Raw genomic sequence first — 13,808 nt, 5'->3', positions numbered from 1 at the left:
AGCTGCTGCTCCTGCACCCCTGAGCAAGACCCTTAACCCTCCATTGCTCAGCTGTATAAATGAGATAAACGTAAGTTGCTCTGGATAAAGGCATCGGTCAAATGACATGAAAGTAAACAAACCTGCAAGAACGACATCTTACCGAATGTGAAAACACCTTCGACACAGTATCACAGTCATCATCTCTGTGCTGGGGTTGGATTCCTCCTCGCTTATGTCGTTAGCATTAAAACTACGTAAAAATACAACCTCAAATAGATTTCTAGGCTGTATTGTTCTTCTTTTTGTTTTGAAACTGCCGTAAATTCTTTTAGGGATTACATTCTAACGAGGGAGTTGTTCGTCTCTATGAGACACCGCCTCAGGAGTGCTGAAGGACACTGATTACGCTGAATTGCCCATGTAGTGCACACCTAAACAAGCAATCCCTTCTCAATTATGCAGACCATATACGTTATTTATAACCAGACACAAAAATGTCAGCACTCTATATATATTAATATTGCACACATGCTTCTGAGAAGTCGAGAGTTCAGAATGCTTCTAGGGATTTTCATTCACTTGGGATTATCGCATTCCTCAAAGGTCCTAAGTGAAAAACTTTTTCATTGTTCTATGTTTTGTGAAAGACCCTACGAAAATAGATTCGATTAGCACAGCGGAGTTGTAGGAGGGAAAAAGTAGCCCAGATCTTTTATTTATTTATTTATCTATTTATTTTAATGAATGCATATTTGATTATGATCTGCCTGATCCATCCTGATGCCCTACTTCTGGTTGGAGTCTCATCACTTGCTGCTGCTGCTGAGGATGGAGATCTGTGAGATTACTGTGGATGGTGCCACTTAGAAACCATGAAGATGGCAAAGGACTAGAATTACTATGATAGCTTTAGGACTACAAGTGCTATAAACAGGTTTGTGCTCAAGTGAACAGAACAGAATGAATCTCCTGGTTACGACTTTGAAAGGGAAATGATTCAAATTACATAGTTTGGAGAGATTTTCACCTCTGGCTTGCTAATTAGGAATAAACTGGTACATTTCTATGTTTAGAATCCTATCTATCCTGAATTGATTTGTTTCTCAAAATTAAGAAGTCAAGTAGTTTATTGGGCATACTGTTTATTATACTGTACAATGTGCAAATATATATATTTGCTGTATAAAGCTATATATATATATATATACACATATATATACACTCACTCACTCATTTTCTACCGCTTATCCGAACTACCTCGGGTCACGGGGAGCCTGTGTCTATCTCAGGCGTCATCGAGCATCAAGGAAGGATACACCCTGGACGGAGTGTCAACCCATCGCATGGCACACACACTCATTCACTCACACAATCACACACTAGGGACAATTTTCCAGAGATGCCAATCAACCTACCATGCATGTCTTTGGACCGGGGGGAAACCGGAGTACCCGGAGGAAACCCCAGAGGCACGGGGAGAACATGCAAACTCCACACACACAAGGGGGAGGCGGGAATCGAACCCCCATCCCAAGAGGTGTGAGGCGAACGTGCTAACCACTAAGCCACCGTGCCCCCCATATATATATATATATATATAAGAAAACTTTGCTTTGTGATCATATCTATTATTAAATGCGCTATACAGTACAAATAAAATTGCATAGAATTATAATATTGCTGTAATTATGATTAATCCTTTGTCCTGCTTATGAGTAATATGAATATCAGTAGTGAGCAGTCAGTGTGTACGGGTGTAATCACCTACATGTGGTACATATGGCATGTTCTGTTAAGCCATTATGCAGTTTAGACCAACCTGACAACCTGCTGAGTCACCAATCTGTTCATTCATGCATGTGAGAGTGATCCCGAGTCGCCTACAGTTTAGACAATGTGTTGCTTTTGGAATAAAAGAATATCTCATGTCTATTCCTGTCTTTAGGTACCATTTTCTAACCTGCATTAGCGTAGAATTTGAAACAAGCATATACCAAAGACAGATAGATTTGGACCGCAATGACTGGAATAACGATTGTGGTGTTATTATAGAGTATGTGTAGTTCTATAGATAGATATAAAGATTAAAATTCTTCTGGACAAGTGGAAGGTCACAAAATGAAGAGAAAATGGTGTCACTAAAGATTGGAAAGATATTATCTGGTCATTATGTCAATTATTTTGCCACTGGCTGTGTCTCAATCAGATATTTGGTTCACTAGTCAGGGTCCTGATCAGGAAGTCAGCCATTTTAAGTGATGTCTGTCTCCATCCTATTCATTCATTCTCTACATCGCTTATCCTACAGGGTTGTTAAGAATCTGGAACCTATCCCAGGAGACTCAGGGCACAGGATGCCAGTCTTTTACAGGACACAATCACACACTCACACCATGGACAATTTAGAGATGTCAATCAACCTCCAGCGCAGGTCTTTATACTAGGGATGAGCTCAGGTTACCTGGAGGAAACCCCTGAGGCACAGGGGAGAACATGCAAACTGGAGGTGTGAAGGAAATACGCTAAGCACTGATCGACGTTCCTCTCTACAACGCATCACAAAAATCAGGGATCGTTGATCCTCACTATATTCCATTTAGTGAAAATGGAGACGGTGTATTTTCTGAAGCGTCACAGCTTGAAAAACATGGTCGGACAAACGGAACTCTCAGCCAGCTTCATTTACAATTGTAATTAGCTTGTTGTCCTTGTAGCTCTCAGATGGTTTTAACTTTATTTGAAGTTCTGTCGATGGTTTGTTTGAGTCTAATGACATTTAAGTGTTGCATGACAGAAAAGTGAGGGTTCTTAGCAGTGCTCCAACTCGTGTATACAATCTACTGCTTGACAATCTAGGGAGCTATAACGTCGTTTGAGACCGGCCGTTATGTTTTCCATTTCTTCTGTCCTTCATGAAACTGAGCAAATCCACTCGCATTGACGCGGTGATTCACAAGAGTCAAATCCGTAAAGCGAGTCTTTCTTGCATTCGGTGGATTAACACAATATAATGAGTGTATGGTGTGCCCCACACCCCCCCCATCCCCAACAATCATTTATGTAACATGCAGGATGAACACAGAGAATCTAGTTCATTCTCTTCTGCCCTATTTCTCTCTCTCGCTCCTCATCAATAATGCAGCAGGTGCTGAAGCTGCCTCGAGCAGAACTGGAGAAGTTAGAAGCTCGCCTCGATCCTCCGACTGCACTTACATAAAGCGGCTCTTTCTCCTGAACTCACCACCCCTGTTGCCAGATTGGGAGATTTCCCACTTTCCGCTCAGGCTACTTTTGGTTGAATTGTGTGAGGAGGAAAAAAAAAAATCTGTGTGGGCAGGTGGACAAAATCTGGGCGTGCGGCACTGCATCGTTGAATCATTCGGCAAAAAAAAAAAAAAAAAAAAAAAAAAGATTAACACAAATTTACACAAATTCTCATTGTATTTTCTCAGCAGGACAGCTCGTAAAGTAACGTTAATTAAAAAACTGGTGTTCCTAGTGGTCAGTATGTGCTCCTCAAACCTTTAGGGGTTAGGGGTTTGAGTCCCTAGTCCACCTTGTGTGCATGATTTCCCTTTGCTACTGGGGCTCCCTCTGGGCACTGCAGTTTCCTCCCCCAGTCCACAAAACATGTGTTGTAGGCTTGATTGGCATATCTAAATTGTCTGTATAGTGTGTGTGTGTGTGTGTGTGTGTGTGTGTGTGTGTGTGTGTGTGTGTGTGTGTGTGCGTGTGTGTGTGTCATGCAGTGGTTTGGCACCACATCCACTGTGCCCCCCATCTTGCTCCCTGAGTGCCCTGGGATATTCTCCAGGTTCCCTGCGAGCCCGTGTAGAATAAAATGATTGAATATTCCTTCAGTTTTGTTGAGGGCAGCAAAAGCATTTCATTGTCATTGTCATCATTTTGAATGCTGCACATATATTTTACCTATAGGTGGACTTGTATTTATTGCTGGACTGGAAACGACCGTGCCGTGTCAGTTAAAAATGTTTAACCACACTTGCTGTTAATTCAGGACATGATATACATCTGAGATGGAGATGAAGATGGAGCTGTTATGTTCAAGCAAAACTTTATCAGAAGCCTTTATGGTTGTTTCTAGCAGTAATGAGCTTCACGCTGACAGGAACAAACGTAAAAAAAAAAAGCTTGGCACGTTTTTTAGGTCAGTGTTGCTGGCAATGGGCTAATGGCAAGATCTGGAAGAATAAAAACGTGTCTGAATCTAGTTTTGGAGGATTATGCCGAGGCTAATCGATAATAAAATAAATAAATAAATAAATAGATTTTAAAAAGAAGGGGTTTAAATCAAAGGCAAATTTGCAGATTAGAGAGGCAAGGGGGTGAGTGAATCAACTGAGAGGGGAAGACGGGAAGAAAGACGAGTGTAGGGAAAGAGAGAGAGATAGAGAGATGAAGGGAGAGAGGTAATGATGAAGCACATTGTCGCAAAGCGCGCTCTCTCCTGCTGAGCAGCTCTGTGATGTTGTGCGTGTGAGATGGGCTCCTCCTGTGGCTCGGCACTGTTATTTTGGGACATGAAATCATCGCTTTTGTTCTATAGGGCTAAATTGGAGAGGCAAACGAGGGATGAGGACAGCGAGGCTAAAATGTTGACACTTGATGACGTTCAGCAGGTGCTGAGTTGTCACATATCACTGTCATCCCTTACATCTTCATCAGCAAGCAACCAAGGAATTACACGTGACACTGCTGTTTACTCAATACGCCATTCTTTCAGGTAGGCAGGGATGCGACCTTTAAACTTTGGATATCAATTTATACCATTTCTAAGCTTTCGAAATTCAATTTGACACAACAGACTCGCTTAATATTTGTTTCCACACACATAAAAAATGCCTCGAGGTGCTTTTGCAACGCTTCAGATATCAAAGAATAACAGAAGTCGGGATGTCGCTCGTGGAATCTGTTTGCATCTGAAGTGTTTGATGGTTTATTTAGATGGAGAACGCAACCTGTATCTCTGCCTCATCTCAAAATGGACACCCTGCTTCTGGAGTCAGGCTTTTTAAAATGTTTGCACAGTTTAGATTTCACAAAACGATGCTTACATACCATACAGGGACTCTGCAGCCAATACAGAGTGCACTGGTAAGACTGGGAGTGTGTAGTGATGATCACATGATCATCTGAAATACACACACATACACGCACACACACACAGAAAGTCAGTGCTGGGTTCTCACATACAGTACCTGTCACCTTAACAGCACGCTATAAGCAGGTCACCGTGACTAGCATGGATCACCACACACACACACACACACACACACACACACACACACACACACACACACACACACACACACACAGAAAGTCAGTGCTGGGTTCTCACATACCTGTCACCTTAACTGCACCCTATAAGCAGGTCACCGTGACTAGCATGGATCAGCACACACACACACACACACACACACACACACACACACACACACACACACACAAACTGTCTCCCACAAAATGATGACAAACTGGGTCAGAGCCATTATTGTCCTCATCTGTTTCACCTTTGTTATGGATCTCATAGATCCTTGTGTCTTTCCTGCTCCTTAATCATCACATAATATAGGATTTTTTTCTGCATCGTGCATTGCAAGCCTGGAGTTAATTATAGGAGTGAGTTTGGCTTGAGTGGCCTAGATCATTTGGCTTTCTGCAGTGTTCCCGTCCTGCAATCCTGCAGAAACCAAGAGAGGAGGGGAATAAAACCAAGCTTATTTATGCCCCAGACTGCAGCAATGAGAAGAGAGGAGTGTTATTCATAGTCTTTTCTTAGCCAGATGAATGTTAAAGGCCATGTGGATGTATAAGTGTATAAGTGTATGAGCGTGTGTGTGTGTCTCTGTGTGTGAGAGATGAGAAATGAGAGAGCATAAAGAAAGGTATAGAATATTATGAAACCATCTGAGCTGTGTTTATTGTAACAGATAATTATGACAAATCATTGTTCTTCGAAGCGTGAAGCACATTCGCTTGGTGCTGCAACATCCACAGACACTCCTGACTCCATTTTTACCAGACCGGTGTTCGGAAATGGACTCGTCGGACATTTTTTCATCAGTATAAACAAATGAAGCATTTTATTGCCGCATGTTAGCTTTCGGTGTGAGACGTTTGTTTTTTAATCTGTTGGGATAAACTTCCACAGAGTTTTAGTGGTTGAAGGTAACGCCTTCGAATTTGAGATACTTATGAACAAGCACTTGGGGCATCTCAGATAGCAGAAATGAGTTTGATATCACTTTTTACTTTGAAGATAAAAAAAAAAATTGTGTAAAAAAAAATTCTCTAACAAAATACAGCCCCTAGCATTCTTGGTATAAACAGAAATAATGATGACAAACTACAAATTCCTAAAACTCGGAGTGTCTACTTTCATATGAGCTTTATATTAATCACCACTGTGGAGTGGGACATAAAAAAGACATTCGATGCTGAACATGGACACAACAAAACTGCAGAAAATTCCATTTTTTTGACCTCTGGGAAAAAGAGGTAAGGCTTTAACTCTCTCTTCTGTAGCGATGACATTAACATATGTGATTTTCTAATTCTATGCACTGGTAATTTGTACTGGTGTGTTGTGTGATTTAGTGTAGTATAAGAAATCGATGCTAATATCATGAGAATGTAATTAAACCATGTATCTCATATCTGTTCTGTCTAAAGAGAAAAGCTTCATTTCAACTCTAATTAACTGTGTGTCCAAATCTTTACATGAGGAAATTAGTGTTCATGTCTTCGGCATCAAAATCATATCAGAATATCTTTTGATCCTTCCCTGGAAGACATTTGATATATGATACAGTACAAGCTCATAAATCGCTTAATAGTTGTGTTGTTTCATGGAAGGCAAATCCCAGGATTATATTAATGCACTAGTTCTAATATGTTATTGTTTCTATAGTAACAGCTCATCTCGTGCACAGGGACTACTTGGATAGCATGCGCTCCTGTCGATGTGATGAAGTTGAAGGTGGCGAGAAGAGACGTTGGACGACGGAGTCTGCACTTTACAGTAAGTATTTTGTCAGAGAGAAAGCTGTAACTTTTTAAAACACAAGCAAGTCTTCTGCTGGTGAAGGAACAAACGTGTTTAGCTGTTAGGACATCAGCAATAACAGGTACTAGCTGAAATATGTATATTGTAAATATAAACGGATAATTCTATTTAATTCAGTTTTATTGTATTTGTAATGCGCTTTTAACAATGGACGTTGTCTCAAAGCAGCTTTAGAGAACATAAGGAAATATAGTACAAAATGTTTATTGTTATACAAAGATTCATAGTATACAAAAGTTCAAGATTAATGTTAGACTTATATTTATATGTGTTTGTATTTATCCCTAATGAACAAGTCTGAGGTGACTGAGGTGACTGTGGTGAGGAAAAACTGCTTGAATGGAAGAGGAAGAAACCTTGAGAGGAACCAGACACAAAAGAGAACCTCATCCTCATGTGGGTGACACTGGAGAGTGTGATTATAAACTGTTATAAACACCAGAGAGTGTTATTATGAATAATGTCCTTTCTACAGTCAGATACAGTCTGACAATTGTGTATTGATTAGGAGGTTGTTGTCCTCCAACGCCACATGTAGTTGGTATCTTCTCACTGAATGTCCGAATCCTCATGAAGTGGAATCCAGCTGGAGCTGATACATCTCTAGACACTACAGGATCCTCACAGGGTTGGTCTTTTCTCGCTGAAGGTCCAAAATCTTCATGAAGCAGAACACAATTGGAGCTGATACAATCTCTGGATGCCTTGGGATGGGTAGAAAAAAACAAGCAAGTGGAGAGGAATTAACGTTTAAAGAAAATTCGAACTGGAAAATTTCAATGATTGTGAAATAATCTTCATTCCATTATATTTCATTTACATCATTTGGCAGACGCCCTTATCCAGAGTAATGTACACAAGTGCTTTGAAGCCTTTAACACTGGTTCACAGGGTTACAAACTTAAGTTACCATCAGAAACCAGATAAACAGAGAAAACAAGAGCCAAGTGTTTAAGTGTTTTAGGAAGATGTAGGTCTTCACCCGGTGGGACCGGTCGAGCAGCGCTGATAGATCTGAGGGTGTGTTGTGCAGTGTGAGGAGAGATAAGAGCATCTTCAGAATGCTAAGACACAAGCTGCTGTTGAGATTTTGTTTCTAACAAGTTAAAAATCAATGATTTAAAAAAAAAAAAAATATATATATATATATATATATATATATATATATATATATATATATATATATATATATACACTTATATTATATACACTATATACACTTATATTAATATACATATATATATAAATATATATATGTATATAAGAAATACGTATATATATATATATATATATATATATATATATATATATATATATATATATATATATATATATATATATATATATATAAAGGCTACATTCCTTATTTGTCCAATCTGTTTCATTAGAGTTAAAAGCGTTAGAAAAAAGAATGAAGAAAGTTTGGGTAATTGACACTTACAGCATGAAGTAAATGAAGTAAATGATGGGAATACACTATCAAAGGGAATTTAATCATTAAATAATAATAATAATAATAATAATAATAATAATAATAATAATAATAATAATAATATAGGGTTTTACACACTGCACTTAACCCCCGGGTCATCGTCGTTATAAAACCTGCTTTTAACCCCGATTCAGTTTGTAATATAGAAGCAGATTTAACAAGAGGGTTTACCTGCGGTTATGAAACCCTGCTCTGAAGCTTTTGTGGTGTTCAATGACTTAGATTGTGTCTTCAGTCTTAAATAATGTTACTTCATTACTGCATCTTACTGCAGTCCATTAACTTAAGTGCTCCCCTGATGAATCTAATTGAATCATCTGCGACGACTGAATCATCTGACGATTCAATTCAAACTGAATCATCTCGACTCGAACCGCGGGTTGAGTAACAAAACTGCTAACTGAGTGGATGTTGTGATACACACGCTATAGGGTTTTACACACTGCACTTAACTCCCGAGTCATCGTCGTTCTAAACCCTTCTTTTAACCCAGATTCATTCTAGAAGCAGGTTAACCAGACGTTTTACCTGCGGTTATGAAACCCTGCTCTGAAGCTTTTGCAGTGTTAACCCTACATCACGGTGACAGACGTGTACAGTGTGAATTCAGTGTGTGTAGTGTTACGATATTACCACTAGATGATTATCAACAGACATCCAATCAGAAAGTGAACAGTTCCTCTGTGCCTCATATCACCAGTTTTATACAGACACAGAAAGCCTGTGTGTTGTGTAAACAGTACAATAGCTGCAGAGTTTGAGGGAACAATTCAAAAATGATGTCAAATGGTGGTGGAAAATGTGTCAGTTTGAGCGAAGAGGAGACAGACTTATTTTTACAGTAATGCTCAGAAAAGTCTGTTCAGGACAAACTGGATGGAGTCAGAAATAACCGAGTGTTTATGAAACGGACCGAAACGTGAACAGAACAAACGGCTGGTCAACTACACGACGAGAAAGATAACTGAGAAAGTTGAAAAATTCTAAGGTACAGAAGAGCAGACGTGTCCTGAAAGATCCCGATCATTAAAGATGTTTAACGTCGAACCTGTTTTTCTCACTGATGTGAAAGCATGTGACGCTGCATTTATCCAGTCATGATTGTTGATGTACATATATGCAAATAAGAAAGGTTAGAAATTTCAGTGTGAAACGTCAGATTATGAAGAGCCAGGATTAATTGTTAACCCAGGTAAAGTATGAGCAGTGTGAAACGTTAAACAAAATAAACCCAGGATTCAGTAAACATTTCAATATGGCATGAAAAAAACATTTTGTATCCAGCTTTACCAGTACAGAGTCCTGCACTACTTTAGTCATGATAACTTATTGAAGTAAATATTGAGACCGCTATTTCAGTCTGTGTATTTGAACCCAAGCAGCTATCACGGAAAAGGAAGAAATAAGCAAGTCTCCAGAGTCCAGCATATCTCTTCCATACAGAAGTGAATACATACACGAGTAAAGCAGAAGGGATGAATGTGTTCATTATGCTATATGTGCACTGCTAGAGTTTGTATAGTAGCGGTCTAGTAATCCATCAGTGCTACTCGTTAAACTGCAGCTTGCCTCAGAGGGGGCCAGAGGAGTGTCAGGATGACAAATGCAGACTTTTACTACTCATCAGGTAACGCTAATGCTCTCCAAAAAGAGCTCAGAGACTGCTTTACTCTCGAGTGCTCCCTTACGCTTCATGTTTTATTTTTCTCTTTCTTTCTTTCGCTCTCTCTCGCTCTCTCTCTCTAATTCGTTTAAACTTAATATGTCCATACATTCATTCATTATTCTTCCAATTATATGGACAATGCTCGCCTACGTTTAGCGCGTATACGATTAACAGCAGTCTCCACTCTCTTCAATTACTGAGCACGAATAAACACTGATACACACGCTCTGTGTAATTGAATACATATTCGCAACCGGCAGTGCAGTGCTACTTGTGCTGCAATATTAAGGCATATTTCCAGGATATTGCTTTAGAAACCACAGTCGTGTTTGCATTCCCTCACTCACTCACTCACTCATTTTCTACCGCTTATCTGAACTACCTCGGGTCACGGGGAGCCTGTGTCTATCTCAGGCGTCATCCGGCATCAAGGCAGGATACACCCTGGACGGAGTGCCAACCCATCGCAGGGCACACACACACACACACACACTCTCATTCACTCACGCAAACAGACACTATGGACAATTTTCCAGAGATGCCAATCAACCTACCATGTCTTTGGACCTGGGGAGGAAACCGGAGTACCCGGAGGAAACCCCCGGAGGCATGGGGAGAACATGCAAACTCCACACACACAAGGTGGAGGCGGGAATCGAACCCCCAACCCCGGAGGTGTGAGGCGAACGTGCTAACCACTAAGCCACAGTGCCCCCCTGTTTGCATTCATTTTATTATTATTATTATTATTATTATTATTATTATTATTATTATTATTATTATTATTATTATTATTATTTCTTTAGAACGATTCCGATAAGAAGCAATGGTGTATAAAAGTGATATTATGAGTGAGTTCTGTCTTGGGATCAGGCCATGATTCATAATTATTTCTTTATAGGTCTACTGCTGTAATGTGCACACAGGGACAGATGGACACGGGTAAAATGTTTGAATGGTTTAAATTATTACTGTTGTATGGACAATTACCTGTCCAGCCTAGTAGCAAGGAGACAGAGAGCTGGGGGATTGATTTTTGAATCAGGAGGAGCGTAATGCAGTATTGGCTGTGTATAGTCATCCGCCCCCTCTCTCCTTCTCTCTGATGTTGGTGTTTTGTGGTTTGTGTGTGTGTGTGTCTAGTAGAACAGCACAGAGGAAAAGTGGGTCACATACATCTCCCGAGCTTCAATACGAAAGCAGCGAGAAGCCCATGTATACCCACATCAACACATCCATGTGCATAATGTTCATAAACATGAAGATGTATGCTGTACGACATGAGAGTTGCCACTGATTCTTTTGTCACGTACACTGACCGAATAGAACGATGCTTCCGCGCTTCCTGAAAACATTTTGCTGATAAAGAAAAGAAAACACAGAGCACTGAAATGTTTGAAATTATTCCAGCCATCTTGAAATATTACTGATAGACATTCATCATGACACTGAAGAGCTAAAAAATAACCTGTCAGAGCAGCAGGTCCTCTCGAGTCAGTAGCGACACACAACACAGTGTATAGAGTCTTTTCATATTTTGGGTTAGAAGTCAATATTCCAGCTATTTGTAAACTATTGATCCTGCTGACATAACTGCTAAATGCAATATTTCAGGATGTGTTCCACACCTCCAGCATTATGGATGTGCATTTTCAGCCTTGTGCAGGAGACGTGGCCTGGTGTCAATCTCGCAAAGACTCAAAAACAAATAAATAAGGGAAATGTATGCAATACTTCACAACACGTGTTTGGTGTGTTGGTGCTCCTTTAGTTTTACACTCAAGCAGGGAATATTAGCATGCTCGATTCTTTACGCGCTCCGATTCAGATGACATCTTGTGTTTAAATAAAGAATATTGAATAGCAGCAATATCGTTCTATATCATGTCCAGATTTCTGTCCATCCATTTCTGTCACGTTGTGGTTTAGGACACAGTGATACATGAAGATCATCTTTTTTAGTTGTAGGATTATTTATTATTCCTCCCACCACCCTCTAGGCTCTGTCATCATTAAAAAAATAAAAGTCGATCTGTAAACTTTTTTGTTTTTTTAATGATGAGCCCTCAAACTATAGGAGTTGGAGCCTAGATGGTGGTGGATGGAATTGGCAGGCACTTATTTCCAGGGATTTCAGAACAGCGTAACAGATATTGTGTCATCGGGTAGGCGTGGCCTATTTGATAATCTAACCCTAACTCTAACCCTAACCATAACCGTAGTTTTTGGTTGTTTATTCATTTTCTACCGCTTATCTGAACTACCTCGGGTCACAGGGAGCCTGTTCCTATCTCATGCGTCATTGGGCATCAAGGCAGGATACACCCTGGACGGAGTGCCAACCCATCACAGGGCACACACACACACACTCTCATTCACTCACGCAATCACACACTACGGACAATTTTCCAGAGATGCCAATCAACCTACCATGCATGTCTTTGGACCGGGGGAGGAAACCGGAGTACCGGGGGGAGGAAACCCCCGAGGCACGGGGAGAACATGCAAACTCCACACACACAAGGCGGAGGTGGGAATCGAACCCCCAACCCTGGAGGTGTGAGGCGAATGTGCTAACCACTAAGCCACCGTGGTTGTTTATTTGTTTTCTAAAATAAATCTACCCTAATAAATGACTGTTTTGTCCTTCGTAGTATACTATTTTTTTTGAAAGAGGGCGTTTTTCCAAGACCTCCGGAAACACGCCCGCTTTACGTCGTGGTAACGAAACCCCTGGAATTAAGTGAATGCTGGATGGAATTATCCCAAAACTAGTCTCAACTTAATATGTCACACCCACGTACGATTGGCTAAACATCTGATGCATATCGCACACAAAATTGGAAACTCTTCAGAAGTTTGAAGTTTTGAAGTCATCATCTGATCACTTGGTTCTATTGGGTTTCTAGGAGACGTGTGTGCGTTTTTAAAGTCCGTCAGGAAGCAAAGCCGTCATGACGCTTCCTCTCATGGAAGAATGAGGCTAGATTAACCTACTTTTTAGTCCGTAGCCCTGTGTTGTTTTATGTAGCACCAGATATATATACGGTTGAAATGACAATAAAAGCTTCTTGATTCTCTTGACTCTTGACCGTAGACGACTCTCAGACCCCAAACAAGTGAATATTGAGTTGATTAAACCCACACAACAAAATAGCAGCTAGATCTTGCCTAACATTTGGACTTCTACAAATAATCTTCAAGTCAGCAAACACATACTGTAGTAAAACATTTACATGAACCTGGCTTGCCTCTTCGTTCAAGTCCCCACCGTGTGGTTCGGGTTAATCCTGTATGTGGCACAGAAATGTTGCACTAGTATCGGTTATACAACAGCTTTATGCTGCATAGTCCTCGCCTCAGGCTCTTGGCCTACGGGTTACACGGCGTCTGATATCTTTTGTACATTTTTCTGACCATGATATTGCAAATATTGAAGGTTGCATCTCATTTTGTAAATGTTCTCAAAGATCAGTGCATGTTTTTAAAGCCATTTTTAACCAGTTAGTAGAACAGCTCTGTCCTAGAATAAGCATTCCAGTCTCTGGAAATTATTAGTTGTCACTGTGCAGTTTCTGTTG

Source organism: Tachysurus vachellii, chromosome 8, assembly GCF_030014155.1.
Source record: "Tachysurus vachellii isolate PV-2020 chromosome 8, HZAU_Pvac_v1, whole genome shotgun sequence".
Classification (NCBI taxonomy): Eukaryota; Metazoa; Chordata; class Actinopteri; order Siluriformes; family Bagridae; genus Tachysurus; species Tachysurus vachellii.
The sequence above is the reverse complement of the archived record's forward strand: the minus strand, read 5'-3'. Positions refer to the sequence as shown.